Raw genomic sequence first — 23,218 nt, 5'->3', positions numbered from 1 at the left:
GCTGCAGTTGTACAGGGCCTTGGTGAGACCACATCTTGAGTAGTGTGTGCAGTTTTGGTCGCCTTATCTGAGGAAGGATGTTCTTGCCATGGAAGGAGTGCAGCAAAGATTCACCAGGCTGATACCTGGGATGGCAGGAATGACGTATGAGGAGAGATTGGGTCGATTGGGCTTGTACTCGCTGGAGTTTAGAAGAATGAGAGGGGACCTCATCGAAACTTATAAAATTCTAACAGGTCTAGAAAGACTAGATGCTGGAAGGATGTTCCCGATGGTCGGGGAGTCCAGAACCAGGGGTCACAGTCTAAGGATAAGGGGTAAGCCATTTACGACAGAGATGAGGAGGAATTTCTTCACCCAGAGAGTAGTGAACCTGTGGAATTCTCTACCAAAGAAGGCAGTAGAGGCCAATTCATTAAATATATTCAAGAAGGAGTTGGATATATTTCTTAAGGCTAAAGGGATCAAGGGATATGGAGAGAAAGCAGGGACCGGGTACTGAATTTGGATGATCAGCCGTGATCTCATTGAATGGCGGAGTAGGCTCGAGGGGCCGGATGGCCTACTCCTGCTCCTAGCTTCTATGTTTCTATTTAAGATTATTGTGCAGGATGAGGAAGGAAACAAAAGAGAAACAAAATTAGACCTAGTTTAATAAGGAAGCTAATAAATCAAGCTGAAATAGATTAAAAGATAAAAGGAAACAAAAGTAGAAGAGTTTGGGTATCATTCATAAATCGACCGAGGGTAGCTAATGAAAACATTAGAAAAAGTAAAGAAATAGACATTATGGAGGTACCTCAAAGAGCTGTACAATTATATTAATAGTAAAAGGGATGTCAAAGAATATGTGGGTTCCTTAAGGAATAAATTTGGTGAAACTATCACAGAGGGCCAGGATTATCAAGTATATTGAATGGATTGTTTGCAACAATTTTCACAAAGGAATGCTGTGGATAAATTCTAATCATAGTAAATGGGTCTAAGTGATCCATAACATGTAAATAATGTATTAAGCAGAAAGTGGAAGAAATATATATCCACCAGGCTTCTAGGCCACATGATTTGCATCCTCGAACCTCCAAGGAATAAAAGGAGGAAACTTGTAATACTTTGGTGCTCCATAAATACAGGAAAATCCCAGCATCCTTTAAAAGCTGGGCCCCAGAGGTCAGAAATCTTGCCCTTTTCAGCTGGACATGGATGTGAGAAGACTCTATAAACAGTTGTAGCTCTTCCATCTGCTCCTTGTCATGTGCTTTGTGCTTCACCAATTGTGCTGCCCTCAAACTCACTAGCTAAGTCTGCTGGGGTGAACTGCTTGCCAGAGGGAGGTCAAGTGATAGGGTATGGAGTCTCCAGTGAATTGGGTTCCAACTTGGCTTCCTCAATATTTGCACAGACAGAAGGAAAAACATCGTTATGCACAGGTGTTCCTGATACTTTGTTGTAATACATCCTTTTCATAAGAGCTGGCATGGAGCTTTGGCATAAATCATGGCATTAGTGAATAAGATGTAGAACGGAAGGATATTAAATATTGCACAACCCCTGAACATGAGCCATGCCTCCTGCTTCTCCATCACCTGCCTCCTTATTCAGGTCACAATGTTGAAGTAGCAGCTTCTCCATGGCAGTGAGAAGCTGTGCTTTTGCTGGGCCTCCGGTACTCCTCCTGTACCCTCTTGTTTTGCACCTTATTTTACAGAGGCGTTGGCATATATTTGGCTTGTCTTCATAGATCACCCGTGTGTCAGAGTGCTATCTGTATGTATGGGCCTGACACGTGCAATCTTGTAATGATTATTGGTGCCAGGCAAGTGAGGTACTGGGACAGGGTGACTGTTTCAGATCTCCACCCATGAGAAGCTACAGAAATAGGAAAAGAATGTATGTGTAGGAAGTAACCGTGAAACACATTTTTTGTTGGTGCAATGCCACTCCTGGTGGGGTCATTGATTTTTTTTTTCTATTTTCTGAATATTATTGATGTTCACTACTTCTGCTATCTCTTGCCAAGTTCTCTGTCCACTGTTTCCTGGACCCCCTGACTATTCAGAGGGAAAAGGACGTTGTTTCTCAGCTCAACCACGATCTCCAAAGCTTTCCTCCTCAAATTTAGGGTCTTTTGCTCCCTTTACTACAGCTGACCAGTTTAAATGCCCATTTTTCATTTAAGCTACTGTTGGCCTTTAAGGCTTGCAGAAACACAACAAATTTTTGTCACTGTTTGATAAGTGCCAGGGGTTGGGCAGAAGTCTTACCTGACAATCACTCATCTTGTGCAAATAGCCTAAACCCAGAAAATGGGCATGTTGAGGGACTTCCAGTTTGTGTGTGTGTGCGCAACATGCACTGCCTGACATGTCCTCATGAATGAGATATGGGAGATAGATTTTAATATGAATAAATGTAGGGTGTAAGATTTGGATCACAGGTCACACACACATTACCCAAAGGGTCTTAGGAGTTGTAAGGCATTTAATTAAAGAGCAGCAGTTTAAGTTAAGTACAACATGCAATCAAGATAGACATTGTAGACATACGACCGTGACAAGCAGCTGGTATCGGTTCTGATCGGACAGACGGCTGGCGTGTGCGAACAGCTCTTCCCTTCCCTTCACCGTCTGTGCTAAAAGCTCTTTAGATAGCTCTTTTACTCTCTTTTTAGGGGTGGGCCTAGGGTAGATTATCAAAGATACAGTCAACAGCCTTTCTAGCACACAAACAGCAGACAGCTAGTCTGGAAACAAGGTCACCGCTACGGTGCAGAATATTATAACATCCGCAGGGAACCAAGAACATAAGCAAATTCTAAGCGTCTATCCAATTATTCTAACACCAGTCTGAAGACACTTTTTTGCCTCAATTTATTTCTTCCAATTCTTGATTTCTTATGAATGGTTTTATGAAAGGGAAATCATGTTTGACAAATTTGCTGGGATTTTTTGAGGATGTAACAAGCAGGGTGAATAAAGGGGAACCAGTAGATCTCATGTATTTGGATTTCCAGAAAGCATTCGATAAAGTGCCACATAAAAGGTTACTACACAAGATAAGAGCTCACGGAGTTGGGGGTAATATATTAGCATGGATAGAGGATTGGCTAACTGACAGAAAGCAGAGAGCCGGGATAAATGGGTAATTTTCAGGTTGGCAAACTCTTAACTAGTGGGGTGCCGCAGGGATCAGTGCTGGGGCTTCAACTATTTACAATCTACATTAATGACTTGGATGAAGGGACCGAGTGTAATGTAGCCAAATTTGCTGCTGATACAAAGATAGGTGGGAAAGCAAATTGTGTGGAGGACGCAAAGAATCTCCAAAAGGATATAGAATAGGCTAAGTGAGTGGGCAAAAATCTGGCAGATGGCGTTTAATGTGGCAAAGTGCGAGGTTATCCACTTTGGTGGGAAAAATAAAAAAGCAAATTATTGTTTAAATGGAGAGAGATTACAAAATGCTGAGGTACAGAGGGATCTGGGGGTCCTTGTACATGAGTCACAAAAAGTTAGCATGCAGGTACAGCAAGTAATTAGGAAGGCAAATGGAATGTTGGCCTTTATTGCAAAGGGAATGGAGTATAAAAGTAGGGAAGTCCTGTTACAACTGTACAGAGCATCAGTGAGACCACACCTGGAGTACTGCGTACAGTTTTGGTCTCCTTATTTAAGGAAGGATATACTTGCATTGGAGGTAGGTCAGAGAAGGTTCACTAGGTTAATTCCAGAGATGAAGGGGTTGTCTTATGAAGAAAGGTTGAGCAGGTTGGGCCTATACTCATTGGAGTTTAGAAGAATGAGAGGGGATCTTATTGAAACATATAAGATTCTGAAGGGGCTTGACAGGATAGATGCAGAGAGGATGTTTCCCCTCGGGGAATCTAGAACTAGGGAGCATAATTTCAGAATAAGGGGGGCACCCTTTTAAATTGGAAATGAGGAATTTCTTTTCTCAGAGGGTTGCGAATCTTTGGAATTCTCTTCCCCAGAGAGCTGTGGAGGCTGGATCATTGAATATATTTAAGGTGGAGATAGACAGATTTTTGAAAGGTAAGGGAGTGAAGGGTTATGGGGAGCGGGCGGGGAAGTGGAGTTGAGGCCAAGATCGGATCAGCCATGATCTTATTGAATGGCGGAGCAGGCTCGAGGGGCCAAATGACCTACACCTGCTCCTATGTCTTATGTTCTTATGTACAAGGGTAATATACATGCGAAGAAGTAACAGTACACGTGCATATAACATGACTGGAAGATGCTGCAAAGGATTAGGTTAAAAAGATCATTTGATCAAATCCTGAAAGCTTCTAGTCAGTGTAAAGTAGTTGTCAATGAGGTAAATGTTGTACTGGGATGCATTGGATTGCAAGTTATGCCAATGTTATAAGGATCAGTGATGAGGCTAATTCTGGAGTGTGGTGTGCAGCATTAATCACCTTACCTCGGAAAAGGATAAAGGGGTGACATTTGTCTTGGGCAGTAACAATGAAAAGAAAACTAAACGGAATGTAAAATGGGTTGCTGATTTGCTACCATTTTGCGCTACTGCCAGAGATGAATTTTGCCCCCAAAGATGCATTATAAAGGGTTAAGAGAAAAGCGACAAAGATGATTTCAAGCCTTGAAGGGACTAAGTTATGAAAAAAGCTCAAGTAGTTAAACTTATTTTTGGGGACGAAGAATGCTACAAGTCTTTAAAATAAGTAAAAGTATAGACAAGGTGCAGTAAGCAAGGTGTTTAACTTGTATAATGAGCACAGGACTAGAGGACACAAATGCAAAACCAAGACTTATTGCACAGTTTTCCTGCCCTAATACTCTGTTTATGAGGATTTAAAGTCAAAACTCCTTGCTTCTGTCTTTCCTTCCTTCCTTGCTATTGAAAGTCAAGCTTGAAACTCACATAATCAGTTCCTCCTGATTCACCTCATCTCTTGCAGTTCTCAACCTTGCTGATGCCTTGCACTGTAGAACTTGACCTTTTAGCTTCTCCGTGTAGTCAATTTTGACACTCTCTTCAATTGTTAGATGCTGACACCATATTGGTAATAGTTAGGACTTTATTTGATACAAGTAAGAATTAATAGATTACAGTATTTAAGCAGTAGTTTACAAAGGACAATTGAGAGTTATACTACCCCATTGTTCTTTGGGTAGAAGATGTGCCGCCATTCCCTCTGCTTTGTTTGTGTTCATCTTTCACAGGTGCCGTCTTTGCCTTCTACAAAATTCTCTTCTCATTCACTCCCTTACATACCCTTCGTTTTCCCCTCTGTCTCTCCGCCTTTCTACAGCAAATTTCCACCAATCTTTTTGTTCTCGTTCTCTGGACATCCATGTGCAACCTTCATACCATTCCAGCCATTAGCTATCCTGTGCCTGCAGCATTCCATTAAAAAGCAATTCATCTAAAGGGACAGCAGTTCCAGCCAAAGCCTGAGTCATTTAACCCTTTCAACACCAATCCCTCTAAATTCCCTACTAATCCTATATTTCCATACATCAGCAATATATTAAAATATCTTATCAGCATGCGCTACTGCCAAATTTTTCCATTAGAAATGCTCATGTCTGTATTTATAATGGAACTGCCTATGTTGTGCTGTAATTACACCCTCTGACCAGTGGAAGCGATGTAGTGCTTCAGTCTTGCATCTCCCAGCTCCTTGGCCTGTACTACAGAGAAACTCCGATGCACCAACCAACACTGCATCTCTGTTTCACATTGCTGTATGTTTAACTATAAAATCAAATTATTATATGATATAAGTACAGCAACTTTCAAAAAGGGACTGTTTACATATGTGTGTATGTGTGCCCTGGTCCAATTATCCCTGCTCCCTAATCCTATTTCACTTGAAGGCTACACTTGTTCTTGACTCCGTGCGCAGCATCACGAGAGATTGATGTGTTTTTAAAAAAAAACATTTCCAGGTACATGTGCTATTAGTTTTATTTTGTATTTTTTCCAATGCAAGTATTGTTTTGTGTGGCATGTAGACCATAACTGGATGCAATGCTCCAAATGTGATCAGAGCAGTACAATGTAAAGCCTAGCATAGCTTCTTGTGATGAAAGCTTAGGTTATTTATCAAGCTTTCTCCCCCCCCCTGCCCCCAACAATCTCTCTGCTTCCCATAGTTGTAACTGAAATATGTTGCAGATGAAACATCTTCCGGTTCTGAAAATGGGTCATAGATCTGAAACGTTAACTAAACCTTTTTCCATTCTCCACAGATACTGCCTGACCTGCTTAGTATCTCCAGCATTTTATGTTTTTATTTCAGATTTCCAGCATCTGTAGAATTTAGCTTTTGGTTCTACAGTTTGAGAGGTTGGAGAAGTGAGATTTAGTGCTGTCTTTTGCAATGGAAGCAGGTGCAGGATTTCTGGCACTCTTCACCTCAAAACCAGGCGAAAAGGGCCCAGGGCTGATTAGTCCATGGTTGGAGACTGGATGGTGTGTTGCGGGGAGCAGTGGCGGAGATTCTTGCCTGCTGAACTGGCTGCCATCTGGTTTAAATTTGTGGTTGCACCTGAAGATGCTCAGAGGCACGTCAGAAAATCAGTCTTGAGCAAATGGTGGATGGGAGGTGATGGGCCTTCAATAACCACAAAACTAGAAGTTATAGACTTAAACAAGTTGGCTTTTAATCACTAAGATCAGAGCTAACATCTCAACACGCCGACTGGTTCACAGGAATGAGTCATACAGATCCTGGGATCTTTATGTAAGAGAAGTCCGGGGCGGAGCCAAGAGCCAAGACCTGGAACCTTCCAGGTTAGTCGGGAAAGAGGAAGTGAAACTATACACAGTGGGGGAGGGTAATATACATGAGTGCAAAACGAATACAGAATCAAGACAAACAGATTTCATTACATTCACCCCTTCTATAGATTGAGTCCGTCAGGGTGATGTTTCTTAAAAGTTGGTATAAGTGAGTCTGTCAGGAGGTTTTGCAGTTCTCAGTGATCGGCACAAAGCCGGTTGGGGTGCCTCTAGGGGAGTGGATTCTGGTTCCTCCGCTGTCCGGGCCTCCGCAGTGTCTTCCAGGTTATCTGCAGTGTCCTCCAGGTTAAAGTTGGGTATTGATACCTCTGGGCGTCCTGTCTCTTTGTAGTGTAGGTCTTCATCGGGTAGTCTCCCATCGTTCTCTCCGCTCCCCAAGGGAGCGAGGTCTTTTATGGAAACAGTGTCCTCTCGCCCGTCAGAGTATTCGATATAGGCGTACTGAGGGTTTGCATGGAGGAGCTGTACCTTTTCCACAAGGGGGTCCGTTTTATGGCCTCTCACATGCTTCCGCAATAGTACTGTCCCCGGAGACGTCAGCCACGCGGGTAGAGATATGCCCGAGGTGGATTTCCGGGGGAAAACGAACATCTTTTCGTGAGGGGTAGCGTTAGTGGCAGTACATAACAGAGACCTTATGGAGTGGAGCACGTCTGGGAGGACTTCCTGCCAGCGGGAGGTCGGAAGGCCTTTTGACTTTAAGGCTAACGTGACAGCCTTCCAAACAGTAGCATTCTCCCTTTCCACTTGCCCATTACCCCGGAGGTTGTAGCTAGTGGTTCTGCTAGTGGCTATCCCCTTCGAGAGCAAGAACTGGCGCAGCTCGTCACTCATGAATGACGTCCCCCTATCGCTGTGTATGTAGTTCGGCATGCCAAACATGCAGAATAGATTACAGAGACACTTGATGACCGTGGCACTGGGCAGGGAATGGCGAAGGGGAAGCGGGAATATTCATCAATGATATTGAGGAAGTATACGTTACGGTCGGCAGAGGGAAGGGGTCCCTTGAAGTCCAGACTTAAGCGCTCGAATGGCCGTGTGGCTTTGATAAGGTGTGCACGGTCAGGCCTGTAGAAACGAGGCTTGCATTCTGCACAGATGCGGCAGGCTCTGGTCATTGCCCTGACCTCCTCGATGGAGTGGGGCAGATTGCGGGACTTTATAAAATGGTATAGTCGGGTGACCCCTGGGTGACAGAGGTCGTTGTGGAGACCCTGTAATTTGTCCGTATGAATGCTGGCACACATTCCCCGCGATAGGGCGTCTGGGGGTTCATTAAGGGCTCCCGGCCTGTACATAATATCATAGTCGAACGTGGATAGTTCGATCCTCCACCTGAGTATTTTGTCATTCTTGATTTTCCCCCTTTGTCATTAAACATGAAAGCCACCGACCGCTGGTCGGTGAGCAGGGTGAAACGTTTGCCGGCTAGGTAGTGTCTCCAGTGCCGCACTGCCTCCACTATAGCCTGTGCCTCCTACTCGACAGAAGAGTGCCTGATTTCAGGTCCCTGAAGAGTTTGGGAGAAGAAGGCCACAGGTCTCCCAGCCTGATTGAGGGTCGCAGCTAAGGCAAAGTCTGACGCATCGCTTTTGACTTGAAAGGGAATGCATTCGTCCACTGCACACACTGCAGCCCTTTCAATGTCCTGTTTAATACTGGTGAAAGCCTCCCGAGCTTCAGCTGATAGTGGGAAGGACGTCGATTTAATGAGGGGTCGGGCCTTATCAGAGTAATTGGGCACCCATTGGGCATAATATGAAAAAAATCCCAGGCACCTTTTTAAAGCTTTGGGATTGTGTGGCAGGGGCAGTTCCTTTAGGGGGCGTAATCGGTCAGGGTCCGGTCCAATTACCCCATCTTCCACCACACAGCCGAGGATACAGAGACGGGTTGTGTTGAAGACACATTTGTCTTCGTTGTAGGTTAGATTCAGCTTTAGGGCAGTTTTTAAAAATCTCGCAAGATTTAGATCGTGGTCTTGCTGGTTGTGCCCGCAGATAGTGACATTGTCCAGATAGGGGTAGGTAGCTTGTAGTTTATTCTCGTCAACCATGCGGTCCATCTCACGTTGGAAGACCGAGACCCCATTTGTTACCCCGAAGGGCACTCTGAGAAAATGGTAGAGGCGCCCGTTCGCCTCGAAGGCGGTGTATGGGCGGTCCTCCGTTCTAATGGGGAGCTGGTGATACGCGGATTTGAGGTCGATAGTCGAGAAGAACGGTATTGCGCAATCTGGTTGACCATTTCTGATATGCGGGGTAAAGGGTAGGCGTCCAGCTGGGTATAAATATTAACAGTCTGGCTGTAGTCAATTACCATCCGTTTCTTTTCGCTATTTTTAACTATGACTACTTGGGCACGCCACGGGCTGGTACTGCATTCAATAATGCCTTCCCGCAGGAGTCTGTCCACTTCCGCCTTGATAAAGTGTCTGTCTTCCAGACTGTACCGTCTACTTTTGGTCGCTATGGGCCTACAGTTCGGAGCGAGATTAGCGAATAAAGAGGGCGGGCTGATTTTTAAGGTTGATAGGCCACAGACTGTGAGTGGCGGCTGGGACCCGCCATATGCTAGCGTGACACTTTCGTGGTGGCACTGGAAGTCCAGGCCTAAGATTACATTAACACAGAGTTCTGGCATCACGAGGAGTTTAAAATCCTTGTAGTCCGTGCCTTTTGCAGTCAGTGTTACCGCACAGTAGCCCAAAATGTCCGAAGTGTGGGGCTTAGCAGCCATAGCAATTCTGCTCCGTGTAGGGGTTACCGTTAATGAGTGCCGCCGTACCAGGCTAGGGTGGATAAAATTCTCGGTACTCCCACAGTCAATTAAACATTTCGTTAAATTCCCGTTTACCTGTATGTCCATCATGGATTTTGTCAACGGGTGTGGCCTGGATTGATCCACCGTGATCGAAGCCACTGTTGGGCCCTGGGCGGCCGTTGAGTCGGGAAAAGATGGCGGATCCCAAGATGGCGACCCGCACGGCACACACGAGGCGGTGACGGAGTTGGAAATCGGATTCCCCCTGCAGACTTTGCTAAAATGCCCCTTTTTCTTACATTTGAAGCATGTAGCGTCCTTCGCTGGGCATCCTTGTCTGGGGTGCTTGGCCTGGCCGCAGAAGTAGCATTTCGGGCCTCGAGACATTGCCGCTGTAGTAGGACTCCTGGGTGAACTTCTGTGTGGGGACTCCGGCGGCGTAGAGCTGGTCTGAGACCTGGATGGGGAAGATGGCTGATTCCAAGATGGCGGCCCCCTCGGCGCGCACGAGGCAGTGAGGGCCGCATGGCCGGAAGAATAAGAGTCAGAGTTTCTCTGGGCCACGTCCAGCGATCGCGCAGTGGCCACTGCCTTTTTTAAGTCCAGGACCACCTCCTCCAGCAGTCTCTGCCGGATATAATTCGATTTGAGGCCCGTGATGAAGGAATTGCGGACCAATTCATCAGAGTACGCGTTGGCCGTCACGGCCTTGCAGTTACAGTCCCGGACCAGGTCCTTTAGGCCCTGTAAGAAATCGTCCATTGATTCCTCTGGTCGCTGCCTGCGTGTTGCCAGCAGATGTCTGGCGTACACTTCGTTTACCGGCCTCTGGTATTGGGCCTTCAAGATAGTGATGGCCTCCGTGTAAGAGGTGGCGTCCCGGATGAACGAATAAATCCGATGACTTACGCGAGTAGTCAGTAGACTCAGTTTATCTACCTCGCTAGCGGATGAGGCCCCCGCGAAGAGTTCGAAGCATTTGAGCCAGTGTCCAAATTGATTTGATGCTTCAGCAGAATGTGGATCCAAGTCCAGACGCTCTGGTTTTAGGAGTCGATCCATCCTAGTATTCTTTAGTGATTAAAATTGATGGGCTTTCAATAACCATAAAACTAGAAGTTATAGACTTAAACAAGTTGGCTTTTAATCACTAAGATCAGAGCTAACATCTCAACATGCCGACTGGTTCACAGGAATGAGTCATACAGATCCTGGGATCTTTATGTAAGAGAAGTCAGGGGCAGAGCCAAGACCTGGAACCTTCCAGGTTAGTCGGGAAAGAGGAAGTGAAACTATACACAGTGGGGGAGGGTAATATACATGAGTGCAAAACGAATACAGAATCAAGACAAACAGATTTCATTACAGGAGGAAAATACAGCTGGTCCACCCACACGATAGTCACTGCTTTAATTCTTCCCGGACCAGACCACTTTCAGTTATGTTTCATCGTCCGTTAAACCATGGTTGTCTTTAAATGCTTCTGACCTATTTCTGGAATGATCTGTAAAGTTGTACATTACAACAGTGACTACACTGCAAAAGTACTTCATTGATTGTAAAGCGCTTTGGAACGTCCTGAGGCCATGAAAGGCGCTATATAAATGCAAGTCTTTTTTTTCCTAAGTAGATACTCCAAATTCATTGGTTAAATGTACTATTCTGTAGACAAAAAATACAGTAGAAACAGATCTAAACAGGTTTTAGATGTTATCAGCAAAATTGCATTTAGGGCATTTCTACAGAGATCATCTTGTGTTGTCCTCCTATTTGTTTATAATTTGCACTGCAGCAATTCGTCTAGAGTAGTTGCGCAAGAATTGCTAATTGTAAAATATACAGAATTAGCAAAGGAATGCTGATGTGCTTAAGTATATTACAGTATTGTAAAAGTACATTGCAGCGGTCAAACCTAACTGAGCTATAAAAACAACTGCAAAAAGTACAATGGAACATTCCTAGCATAATAAAATTGACTTCTCGTCAGGAATTTTTAAAATTGTGGGCAGAGTGCAGATCGCCAGAAATCAAAATGCTAGCTGTATTTGTGATTTACAAATTTTCAATTGACTGGTTGCTGTATCCACGTTGGATAATCTAAAACACTTTTTAAAAAACAAGTTCTTGTACCTTATTTATTTACCTGAGTTTGAGCATGTGTTCTGGTTATCATTAAAAATATAAGTGAATTTAATTAATTTTTGTTTGCATTGGTGCCTGGTCACATGGTATAAAATTTGTTTCTGTTTGGCAACTGGGGCTGGACTAATAATCCAGAGAATGAGAGTTCAAATAGGGTTTGAAAAGAGGTGGCTGCAGAGATAGTGGATGCATTGGTTTTGATCTTCCAAAATTCCCTAGATTCTAGAATGGTCCCAGCGGATTGGAAGGTAGCAAACGTAACACCACTATTCAAGAAAGGAGGGAGAGAGAAAACAGGGAACTACAGGACAGTTAGCCGGACCTCAGTCGTCGGGGAAAATGCAGGAATCCATTGTTAAGGAAGTGGTATCAGGACACTTAGAAAATCATAACATGATTAGGCAGAGTCAATATGGTTTCATGAAAAATTTTAGTTTTTTGAGGATGTAACTAGCAGGGTAGATAAAGGAGAACCAGTGGATGTAGTATATTTGGATTTCCAAAAGGCATTCGATAAGGTACCAGATAAAAGGTTATTACACAAGATAAGGGCTCATGGGGTTGAGGGTAATATATTCGCATGGGTAGAGGATTGGTTAACGGACAGAAAACAGAGTAGGGATAAACGGGTCTTTTTTGGGTTGGCAGGCTGTAATTAGTGGGGTGCCGCAAGGATCAGTGCTGGTGCCTCTGCTATTTACACTCTATATTGACCTAGATGAAGGGACTGAGTGTAATGTATCCAAGTTTGCTGACGATACAAAGCTAGGTGAGACAGTAAGCTGTGAGGAGAACACAAAGTCTGCAAGGAGATATAGATAGACTAAGTGAGTGGGCCGTAATGAGGTAGATGGAGTATCATTTAGGGAAATGTGAGGTTTATCACTTTGGTAGGAAGAATAGAAAAACACACTTTTTTAAATGGTGAGAAACTTTTAAGTGTTGGTGTTCAGAGAGATTTGGGTGTCCTCGTGCAAGAAACACAAAGCTAGCATACAGGTACAGCAAGCAATAAGGAAGGCAAATGGCATGTTGGCCTTTATTGCAAGGGGATTGGAGTATAAGAGTAAGGAAGTCTTGCTATAGTTGTACAGGGCCCTGGTGAGACCACGCCTGGAGTACTGTGCACAGTTTTGTTCTCATCTAAGGAAGGATATACTGTACTTGCCTTGGAGGCGGTGCAACGAAGGTTCACTAGATTGATTCCGGGGATGAGAGAGCTGTCCTATGATGGGAGATTGTGTAGAATGGGCCTATACTCTCTGGAGTTTAGAAGAATGAGAGGTGATCTCATTGAAACATACAAGATTCTGAAGGGAATTGACACGGTAGATTCTGAGAGGTTGTTTCCCCTGGTTGGAGTGTCTAGAACTAGGGGGCATAGTCTCAGGATAAGTGGTAGGTCATTTAAGACTGAGATGAGGAGGAATTTCTTCACTCAGAGTTGTGAATCTTTGGAATTCTCTGCCCCAGAGGGCAGTGGATGCTGAGTTGTTGAGTATATTCAAGGCTGAGATAGATAGATTTTTGGAATCAAGGGATATGAAGATCAGGCGGGAAAGTGGAGTTGAGGTCGAAGATCAGCCATGATCTTATTGCATGGTGGAGCAGGCTCGAGGGGCCGTATAGCCTACTCCTGCTCCTATTTCTTATGTTCTCACCATGACCCTTTGAGAATTTGAATTCAGTTTATAAAAAAAAATCTGAAAATAAAAAGCTAGTAATCGTGAAATAAAAAGCTAATATCATTAAAAGTGACCATGAAGATTATTGTGAAAACCCAACTGGTTCAATAACTGGTTTATTGAAGGAAACCTGCTGTCCTTACCTGGTCTAGCCTATGTGTGACTCCAGTCCCACACCAATGTGGTTGATTCTTCACTACCCTCTGATGTAGCCGAGGAAGCTATTCAGTTGTATCAGAGCAATTAGGGCTGGGCAATGAATGTTGGCCTTGCCAGCGTTGCTCACATCCTGAGAATGAATCTTTTTTTTCAAACTGTTTCTGAAAAAGCAGTTTGATCTCTGGTATAGGTGCATGCAGTGCACAAGTTGAAGTGCTGGATGTTTATATCTATGCTCCTTGGTATCTATTAACCATTCTATGAGTCAGTGCTACTGCCATCCTGTGGGCACTGTGTACATATACACAAGCTACAACTTGTCCACAAAGAGCTTTAAAGAAGCAAATATCAAATTGACAACTGAAAGTAAATGGATCAATCAAACTGGGGTCTCTGCTTAATGTCTCATCTGAAAGACAGTTCCTTCAACAGTGCAGCATGTGGCTTGAACCCACAACCTTCTGACTCAGTTGAGAGTGCTACCAATGAGCTAAGGCAGACACGTAAAAATGAAAAAAATAGTTTATGCAAAATAATTTTTAGACAGTGTCAGTTCCTTTGTGTATTTGGCACCTTGTTATGAGAGTGTCTGCTAGGATACTCATAAATAATTGCTATTCCATGAGAGAATTAGTTTATAGAGTTGCACACCTAAGTTTAGCTTTGAGCAGCATTTTTACAGGTTGGCTTGCTTTCCATGCTATGGAATTAAGGAGAAGCTTTAAATTGCCAATTTAAAAGATCTCCTGACCTTCCCCTCAAAAGTGATCGATTAGGCTGGAGAAATTTTAATTTAGGTTATGTTTCTAAGATTTTGATAAATATGGTACAACAAACCTTGTTACAAGCCTAGGATTATCAGATGATTTGCAGAGGTGTGGTGTTATATCCTTGGTACTTATCAATTATGAGCTACAGCATCTCATTCAGGCACGCAGGTGTTTGAAAAGGTCAGATCAAGTTGCAGAAACCAGAGCTGTGCAATTTTTGAAAGAAAAACCTAATTGCTGGCCTTTTGGTTGTCACTACCATCTCTGTGCAATTTCTGATGCTTTCCTTTTAAACGAACAATAAAAGCTATTTTGGTGTTCAGCCTATGCTACCAGCACTGACTACTGGTGGTCTTTTGGCTTTTTCAGGCCTGTCTTTTCTCTTTCAGGTACTTATGGACCTGCTGTATATATCTAACATTGTCTATTTTATTTTTGAAATTTTGAGCATTAATTTTTTTTCTTATTACCTTTAAGTATTTTAATTTGTCCCTCGTAATTAGATGAAAGCTAATGGGTATATATGTAGTTCACTTTCATTGTATCAATTACATTTGGTTAGTTAGATGTTAAAATCAACTTATTCTGACAAGTTAGAGATTTTATTAAAAAAATTATGAAATAATACATTGGAAACATAGAAACATAGAAGATAGGAGCAGGAGTAGGCCATTCGGCCCCTCGAGCCTGCTCCGCCATTCAGTGCGATCATGGCTGATCATCCAAGTTCAGTACCCGGTACCTGCTTTCTCCCCATACCCCTTGATCCCTTTAGCCTTAAGAAATATATCCAACTCCTTCTTGAATATATTTAATGAATTGGCCTCTACTGCCTTCTGTGGTAGAGAATTCCACAGGTTCACCACTCTCTGGGTGAAGAAATTCCTCCTCATTTCTGTCCTAAAAGGCCTACCCCTTTATCCTTAGACTTGTGTAATATGTTGTGACTTGTACTAAAATTATGACACAATTATATTCTCTTTCATAGATCAGCAGTTTTATGATGAGGCCAAACCTTTCACCTGTTTAGATGGGTCAAAAACCATTCCTGTTGACAGAGTTAATGATGATTATTGTGATTGCAAGGATGGTTCTGCTGAACCAGGCTAGTGATTGGTCAGCCAGAAGTATTTATGCTGGACTTTTGTATCCTTTTTTTTGATTTCGTACAGCTTTATCTAAGGAAATTATTTGAGAAAAGCTAATTTGGCAATATAGTCTCATCAGTGCTGTCTAAAACTTTGTGTATAAATATCAGTTTGCAATGAAATATTTGGTCTGTTTTATTGGTTTAATGGAAAGTCACTTCTCTTGAGAGTGTTCTAAGCACTTCCTACTCCAATTTTGTATATTTTGTCTGCTTTTAGTATGTTTCACAGACCATGTGAAACCTCTTTTTGCTCTTTCCAGTGATCTTTTGCAGCTGCTGGTAGAAGGTGTGCAAAAGCTGCTTCTCTAGTAGTGCTCTCTTTCCACTCTTTGCCTTTGTCTAATGGCTAGGTGTAAATGTGTGCCCTCCCCTTTGGAAGGCAGTGTATATTGGTTCACCAGTGTGTTGTGCCCTCAGGATATTGATGGTTTTCTTTTCTTGATTGTGGTGGATTGCATGATTTTATATTTTATATATCAATATAAGTGCAAAACTTGTGAAAGCAATTGTTTTACATTTTTTTATTAGGAACAGCAGCCTGTCCAAATGGCCATTTCCATTGTGGAAATATCGTATATTTCATCATCGCGTGTAAATGATGGTATTTGTGGTAAGTAATTTCTCATTTATGAAGACTTTAAAACTAGTTACAATCTGTGGTAAGAAGAAAATTGTGATTTCCTTACAAAATCATGACTCAAACTGATGAAAAACAATATGGTGACACTAAGATTAGAATTCATATCTAAAGAGTTTATCTTGGGTGAATATTTAGTGCCTCCACTGTCTCAACTGTGTTTGTTTGCACTAAGTACTGGGAAGCATACAAGGTACACAAGCTGTCATTTTGTAGTTTTTAAAACAAGTTGACATTTAGACCTTAATTGAAAGCACATCTTTCTTGCTCAAAACATTATTAACTTGGTTTTGACTATCATAAGATTGTTCAGTTTGATTTTTATTTTGTAATCCATGGCATGAAATTGCAAATGTGCAGGATTGGACTTGATGGTGGACATTGCAACCCCTATGAACTGGAGTATGTCTTTACCTACCCAATGTTAAGGTATATGATCATGAGACCCAGGGATCGAACAGAGAACCCTTATCACTGTATTCTGACTTACTGGAATGTTTCTCATGGCTCCCTTCTTGTTCAGTAAGTTACATAGAAACATAGAAGATATGAGCAGGAGTAGGACATTCGGCCCTTCGAGCCTGCTCCGCCATTTAATGAGATCATGGCTGAACATCCAAATTAAGTACCCTGTCCCTGCCTTCTCTCCATATCCCTTTAGCCTTAAGAAATATATCTAACTCCTTCTTGAATATATTTAATGAATTGGCCTCTAATGCCTTCTGTGGTACAGAATTCCACAGGTTCACCACTCTCTGGGTGAAGAAATTCCTCCTCATCTCTGTCTTAAATGGCTTACCCCTTATCCTTAGACTGTGACCCCTGGTTCTGGACTCCCCGGCCATCGGGAACATCCTTCCTGCATCTAGTTTTATAAGGTTTTATATAGGCTCATCATTATTTCAGGGCTTTTATATACTATTGGGGGCAAAATTGGGTCGCGCCCCCTTTGGGGCACTAACTTCGCCGGGACGCTACTTTTAGCGCCCCGAAAAAGTTAGTGCCCCCGCCCCTCCCTCTTGGGGCGCTACGAGTGAATATCGCGGTGGGCGCTGTGGCACGTCGCGCCGTGGTACTGCAGGCCTTCCTCCCCTTAGTAAAGGGAAGGGGCCTTGCGCAGCGCGATCCGGGGCCCAGCTGGAGCAGAAGGGATTGGAGTGCTGGCAAAAGAGCCTGGCACACGAGGAGTGCTGGGCACACGGAGCGCAGCCAGCACCCTGTGGGGGGGGTGCTCCACAGGAGGCTGGGGACGGCAACGGGAGCAGGTGCTGGCAGGCGGCCAGCAACAAAAATGGCCGCCCAGCACCTCCCCTTTAATTTGTGCCGCCTCGGCCGCAGGTAGGCCCACCTGACCCTGTCGGACATAGCGTCCGGCCGCAAGTCGGGGGCGCTACCGAAGATTGCGAGCGGGGCGCTGCGCACGGTGATGACGTCATCGCCGGAGGCGCTGCACCACAGGGCGCTAATGGTTACAGCCGCCGCTATCCTCCCGCTGAATTTCGCGGGAGGCGATAGCAGCGCCACGCCTGGGCGCTAGTTGTTTAGCGCCGCGCTAACGGGAGGTGCATATGAAGCGAATTTTTCCCCCTAAACCTCTTGTAAACTTAGATTACCATTAGCTTTTTAAAAATAAACTGTACCAACCTGAGTTGCGGCCTTTAATGTCCTGTGAACCTGTACCCCCAAATCCATCTGCTCTTCCACAGCACAAAGCCTACTTCCGTTCAGAGTAGCTTTTTTTTAACCAAAATCCATCACCTCCCACTAACATTTTATCTGCCACTTTTTAGCCCATTACCCCACCTTATCAATATCCCTTCTCAGCTTCCTCTGGTCTTCAAAAGAATTAACTGTTCCTCTTGGTCCTGTATCATCTGCAAATTTTGGCACTACTCCCTCTTGATCTATTTTCAAAACATTGTTATACATAGTGAACAGAAGTGGTCCCAGAACTCAACCCTGTGAAACACCACTACCCAATTCCAACTACTCTGGAAAAACTGCCCTTAACCCTTAAACAGCACAGAAAGAGGCCCTTCGGCCCATCGTGTCTGCGCTGGCCATCAAGCCCTATCTACTCTAATCCCATTTTCCAGCCCTTAGTCTGTAGCCTTGTATGCTATGGCATTTCAAGTGCTCATTTAAATGCCTCTTTAATGTTGTGAGGGATCCTGCCTCTACCACCCTTTCAGGCAGTGAGTTCCAGATTCCAACCACCCTCTGGGTGAAAAAGTTTTTCCTCAAATCCCCTCTAAACCTCCTGCCACTTACCTTGAAACTATGCCCCTTGGTTATTGACCCTTCTACTAAGGGGAAAAGTTCCTTTCAATCTACCCTATCTATGCCCCTCATAATTTTGTACACCTCAATCAAGTCCCCCCTGAGCCTTCTCTGCTCTAAGGAAAACAACCCCAGCCTGTCCAGTCTCTCTTCATAGCTGAAACGCTCCAGCCCAGGTAACATCCTGGTGAATCTCCTCTGCACCCTCTCTAATGCAATCACATCCTTCCTATAGTGTGGCGACCAGAACTGCACACAGTATTCCAGCTGTGGCCTAACTAGCATTTTGTACAGCTCCATCATGACCTCCCTGCTCTTATATTCTATGCCTTGGCTAATGAAGACAAGTATCCCATATGCCTTCTTAACCACCTTATCTACCTGTCCTGCTGCCTTCAGGGATCTATGTACATGCACACCAAGGTCCCTCTGATCCTCTGTCCTTACTAGGGTCCTACCATTCATTGTGTATTCCCTTGCCTTGTTAGTCCTCCCAAAATGCATCACCTCACACTTTTCAGGGTTAAATTCCATTTGCCACTGTTCTGCCCATCTGACCAACCCTTCTAACCAATTTTTAATTTGGTTTGCGATCCTCTCCCTAATTCCATACCCCTTAATCTTCTCTAGTAACCTCCCGTGTGGTACCTTGTAAAAAGCTTTCCAAAAGTCCCCGTACACTACTTGATACTGTCCTTTGGGTGCCATGCCTTGTAGCCACTTGCTACGATCACTGGCTGAAACATAGAAACATAGAAGATAGGAGCAGGAGTAGGCCATTCGGCCCTGCTCCGCCATTCAATGAGATCATGGCTGATCATCCAAATTCAGTACCCTGTCTTCTCCCCATATCCCTTGATCCCTTTAGCCTCAAGAAATATATCCAACTCTTTCTTGAATATATTTAATGAACTGGCCTCCACCGCCCTCTGTGGCAGAGAATTCCACAGGTTCACCACTCTCTGGGTGAAGAAATTCCTCCTCATTTCAGTCCTAAATGGCTATGACCCCTGGTTCTGGACTCCCCGGCCATCAGGAACATCCTTCCTGCATCTAGTCTGTCCAGGCCTGACAGAATTTTATAGGTTTCGATGAGATCCCCTCTCAATCTTCTAAACTCCAGTGAGCATAAGCCCAATCGAGACAATCTCTCCTCATACGTCATTCCTGCCATCCCAGGTATCAGCCTGGTGAATCTTCGCTGCACTCCCTCCATGGCAAGAACGTCCTTCCTCCGGTAAGGTGACCAAAACTGCACACAATACTCAAGGTGTGGTCTCACCAAGGCCCTGTACAACTGTAGCAAGACATCCTTGTTCCTGTACTCGAACCCTCATGCTACAAAGGCCAACGTACCATTTGCCTTCTTAACCGCCTGCTGCACCTGCATGATTACCTTCAGCGACTGGTGCACAAGAACACCCAGGTCTCTTTGCACTTCCCCTTCTCCCAATCTATTGCCATTCAAATAATAATCTGCCTTCCGATTTTTGCCACCAAAGTGGATAACCTCACATTTATCCACATTATAGTGCATTTGTCATGTTTCTGCCCAATCACTCAACCTGTCCAAATCGTACTGGAGTTTCACGACATCCTCCTCACAGCTTACCCTCCCACCTAGCTTTGTGTCGTCTGCAAATTTGGGGATATTACATCCAATTCCCTCGTCCAGATCATTAATATATATTATGAACAGCTGACTTCTGGTAATTTTGAAGATATTTACTGTACATTCCTATGGATAATGGGTGGAGTTAAATTTCGAACTATATAAAGTTGTAGTTATTTACAAATTGCTGTACTTATGGGACTTTGTTACTGCTTTGGAGGTTTCTCTGTCTCAAAACAGGAAGCAACATGGCCAGTTGGAGATGCTGGCTTGGCAGTTGTCTTACAGTTGGTAGTTTTATTCTATTCATCGTCACAAAAGTATTACTTTAACTCCTTGTAGAAGGCCCAAGGTTGAATTATAGTTCTGTTTGAATTCTGCCATAGAGGGAGTGTATCTCTTTTGAGTGGGGGCTTAAGAAAGAGAGCAAAGTGTTCTCAGCATCTTAATTTTCTACATATATTAGAATATTTCTTTTAAATGTGCTTTGTATATGTTGGATATTTTCCCCCTCTGCAGATTGTTGTGATGCAACAGATGAATACAATAGTGGAGCTGGTTGTGAACATTTGTTTTTATAAATATAGTTATTTGTAAAACATGTCATTTGGTGTGATTCTGCTGTTGTCTAATGATTAAGTGTAGCATCAGGACTAATATTGAAGTTTCTTTGAGGAACACATTTTTATATATTCATCAAAGCGCAAAATCTTTTGTATTTTTTAGACCTAATTGTAGTTTCTTGATGAGGTAACAGAGAGGGTTGATGAGGGCAATGCGGTTGATGTGGTGTACATGGATTAGCAAAAGGCATTCGACAAAGTGCCACATAATAGGCTTGCCAGCAAAGTTGAAGCCCATGGAATAAAAGGGACAGTGTCAGCATGGATATGAAATTGGCTAAGTGACATAAAACAGAGAGTAGTGGTAAACGGTTGTTTTTTGGACTGGAGGAAGGTGTTCCCCAGGTGTTGGTTCTAGGACCACTGCTTTTCTTGATATATTAATGACTTGGATGTGGGTATACAGGGCACAATTTCAAAATTTGTAGATGACACAAAACTTGGAAGTACAGTGAACCGTGAGGAGGATAGTGATAGACTTCAAGAAGACATAGACAGGCTGGTGAAATGGGCGGACACGTGGCAGATGAAATTTAACGCAGAAAATTGCGAAGTGACACATTTTGGTATAAAGAATGAAGAGAGAAAATATAAACTACTGTAAGGGTACATTTCTAAATGGGGTGCATGAGCAGAGAGACCTGGGGGTATATGTGCACAAATCGTTGCAGGTGGCAGGGCAGGTTGAGAAAATAGTTAAAAAAGCTTATGGGATCCTGGGCTTCATTAATAGAAGTATAGAGTACAAAAGTGTGGAAATTATGATGAACCTGTATAAAACACTAGTTTGGCCTCAACTGGAGTATTGTGTCCAATTCTGGGCACCGTACTTCAGGAAGTATGTGAAGGCCTTAGAGAGGGTGCAGAAAAGCTTTATGAGAATGATTCCAGGGATATAGATAGACTAAGTGAGTGGGCAGTGAGGTGGCAGATGGAGTATAATGTAGGGAAATGTGAGGTTATTCACTTTGGTAGGAAGAATAGAAAAACAATATTTTTTAAATGGTGAGAAACTTTCAAATGTTGGTGTTCAGAGAGATTTGGGTGTCCTTGTGCAAGAAACACAGAAAGCCAGCACGCAGGTACAGCAAGCAATAAGGAAGGCGAATGATATGTTGGCCTTTATTGCAAAGGGGTTGGAATGTAAGAGTAAGGAAATCTTGCTCCAATTGTACAGGGCTTGGTGAGACCACACCTGGAGTACTGTGCACAGTTTTGATCTTATATAAGGAAGGATATACTTGCCTTGGAGGCGGTGCAACGAAGGTTCACTAGATTGATTCCTGGGATGAGAGGGCTGTCCTATGATGAGAGATTGTGTAGAATGGGCCTATACTCTCTGTAGTTTAGAACAATGAGAGGTGATCTCATTGAAATATACAAGATTCTGAAGGAAATTGACAGGGTAGATGCTGAGAGGTTGTTTCCCCTGGCTGGAGTGTCTAGAACTAGAGGGCATAGTCTCAGGATAAGGGGTCGGCCATTTAAGACTAAGATGAGGAAGAATTTCTTCACTCGGAGGGTTGTGAAACTTTGGAATTCTCTGCCCCAGAGGGCTGTGGGTGTTGAGTCTTTGAGTATATACAAGGCTGAGATAGATAGATTTTTGGACTCTAGGGGAATCGAGGGATATGGAGATCAGGCGGGAAAGTGGAGTTGAGGTCGATGATCAGCCATGATCTTATTGAATGGCGGACCAGGCTCGAGGGGTCGTATGACCTACTCCTGCTCTTATTTCTTATGTTCTTATGAGGGACTTCAGTTGCGTGGATAGACTGGAGAAGCTGGGGTTGTTCTCCTTAAAGCAGAGAAGATTGAGAGGAGATTTGATAGAGGTGTTCAAAATCATGAGGGGTCTGGATAGAGTAGATAGAGAGAAACTGTTCCCATTGGCAGAAGGACACAGGTTTAAGGTGATTAGCAGAATAACCAAAGGCGACATGAGGAGAAGCTTATTTACTCAACGAGTGGTTAGGATCTGGAATACAATGCCTGAAAGGGTGCTGGAGGCAGACTCGAATCACGGCTTTCAGAAGGGAGTTGGATAAGTACCTGAAGGAAAAAAAATTTGCATGGCTACGGGGAAAGGGCAGGGGAGTGGGACTAGCTGAAGTGCTCTTGCAGAGAGCTGGCATGGGCTCGAATGGCCGCCTTCCGTGCTGTAACCATTCTATGATTCTATGAATGTCAGCAACGAGCAGTCTTATGCTAGTTATGTGGTTGTCAGATGCAGAGTTGCGTTCCCTTTACTCTGCATCAGCAATACATCTTGCTCCTAAATTCAGAGTGACAAAATCAGTTGCATCAATGGCAGATATTTTGTGTAGCAGTCAAATTTGATACATCTAGTTGGTGGTACAGAAACTCAGCACTTCAATCTTTCATGCTTAGGGTTTATGATGGAGGTGGAGTACTTAAGTATATGATGGTGATCAAATCCACGAGTAGAGTTTTATTGCGAGATGTGACATGCAGAAGACTGGTGTTTACATTCTAAAAAGCAGATGGGGCTCTTGTCTAACTGGGAAACTTGACTGATTAATTCAGTTCAAAAGAGCATTAATCAAACTTATTTCTAGAACTAATCGTGCTACTGATGAGGATA

General features: G+C 43.6%; 1 long non-coding RNA gene across 2 annotated transcripts in view; it reads left to right on the top strand.

The window, feature by feature from the left end:
- The window catches only part of LOC147122133 (uncharacterized), a 242,336-nt gene that overhangs the window by 10,158 nt on the left and 208,960 nt on the right, over nt 1-23,218 (top strand). For both annotated transcript variants that reach the window (XR_015077684.1, XR_015077683.1), the window contains exon 2: nt 15,990-16,071. This is a non-coding gene — a long non-coding RNA (uncharacterized LOC147122133). The remainder of the gene's footprint in view (nt 1-15,989; nt 16,072-23,218) is intronic.

Source organism: Somniosus microcephalus, chromosome 3 (genome assembly GCF_052327205.1).
Source record: "Somniosus microcephalus isolate GS21.2 chromosome 3, FLI_Smic_1.0, whole genome shotgun sequence".
Taxonomy (NCBI): domain Eukaryota; kingdom Metazoa; phylum Chordata; class Chondrichthyes; order Squaliformes; family Somniosidae; genus Somniosus; species Somniosus microcephalus.
This window is presented reverse-complemented; position numbering and strand designations above follow the sequence as displayed.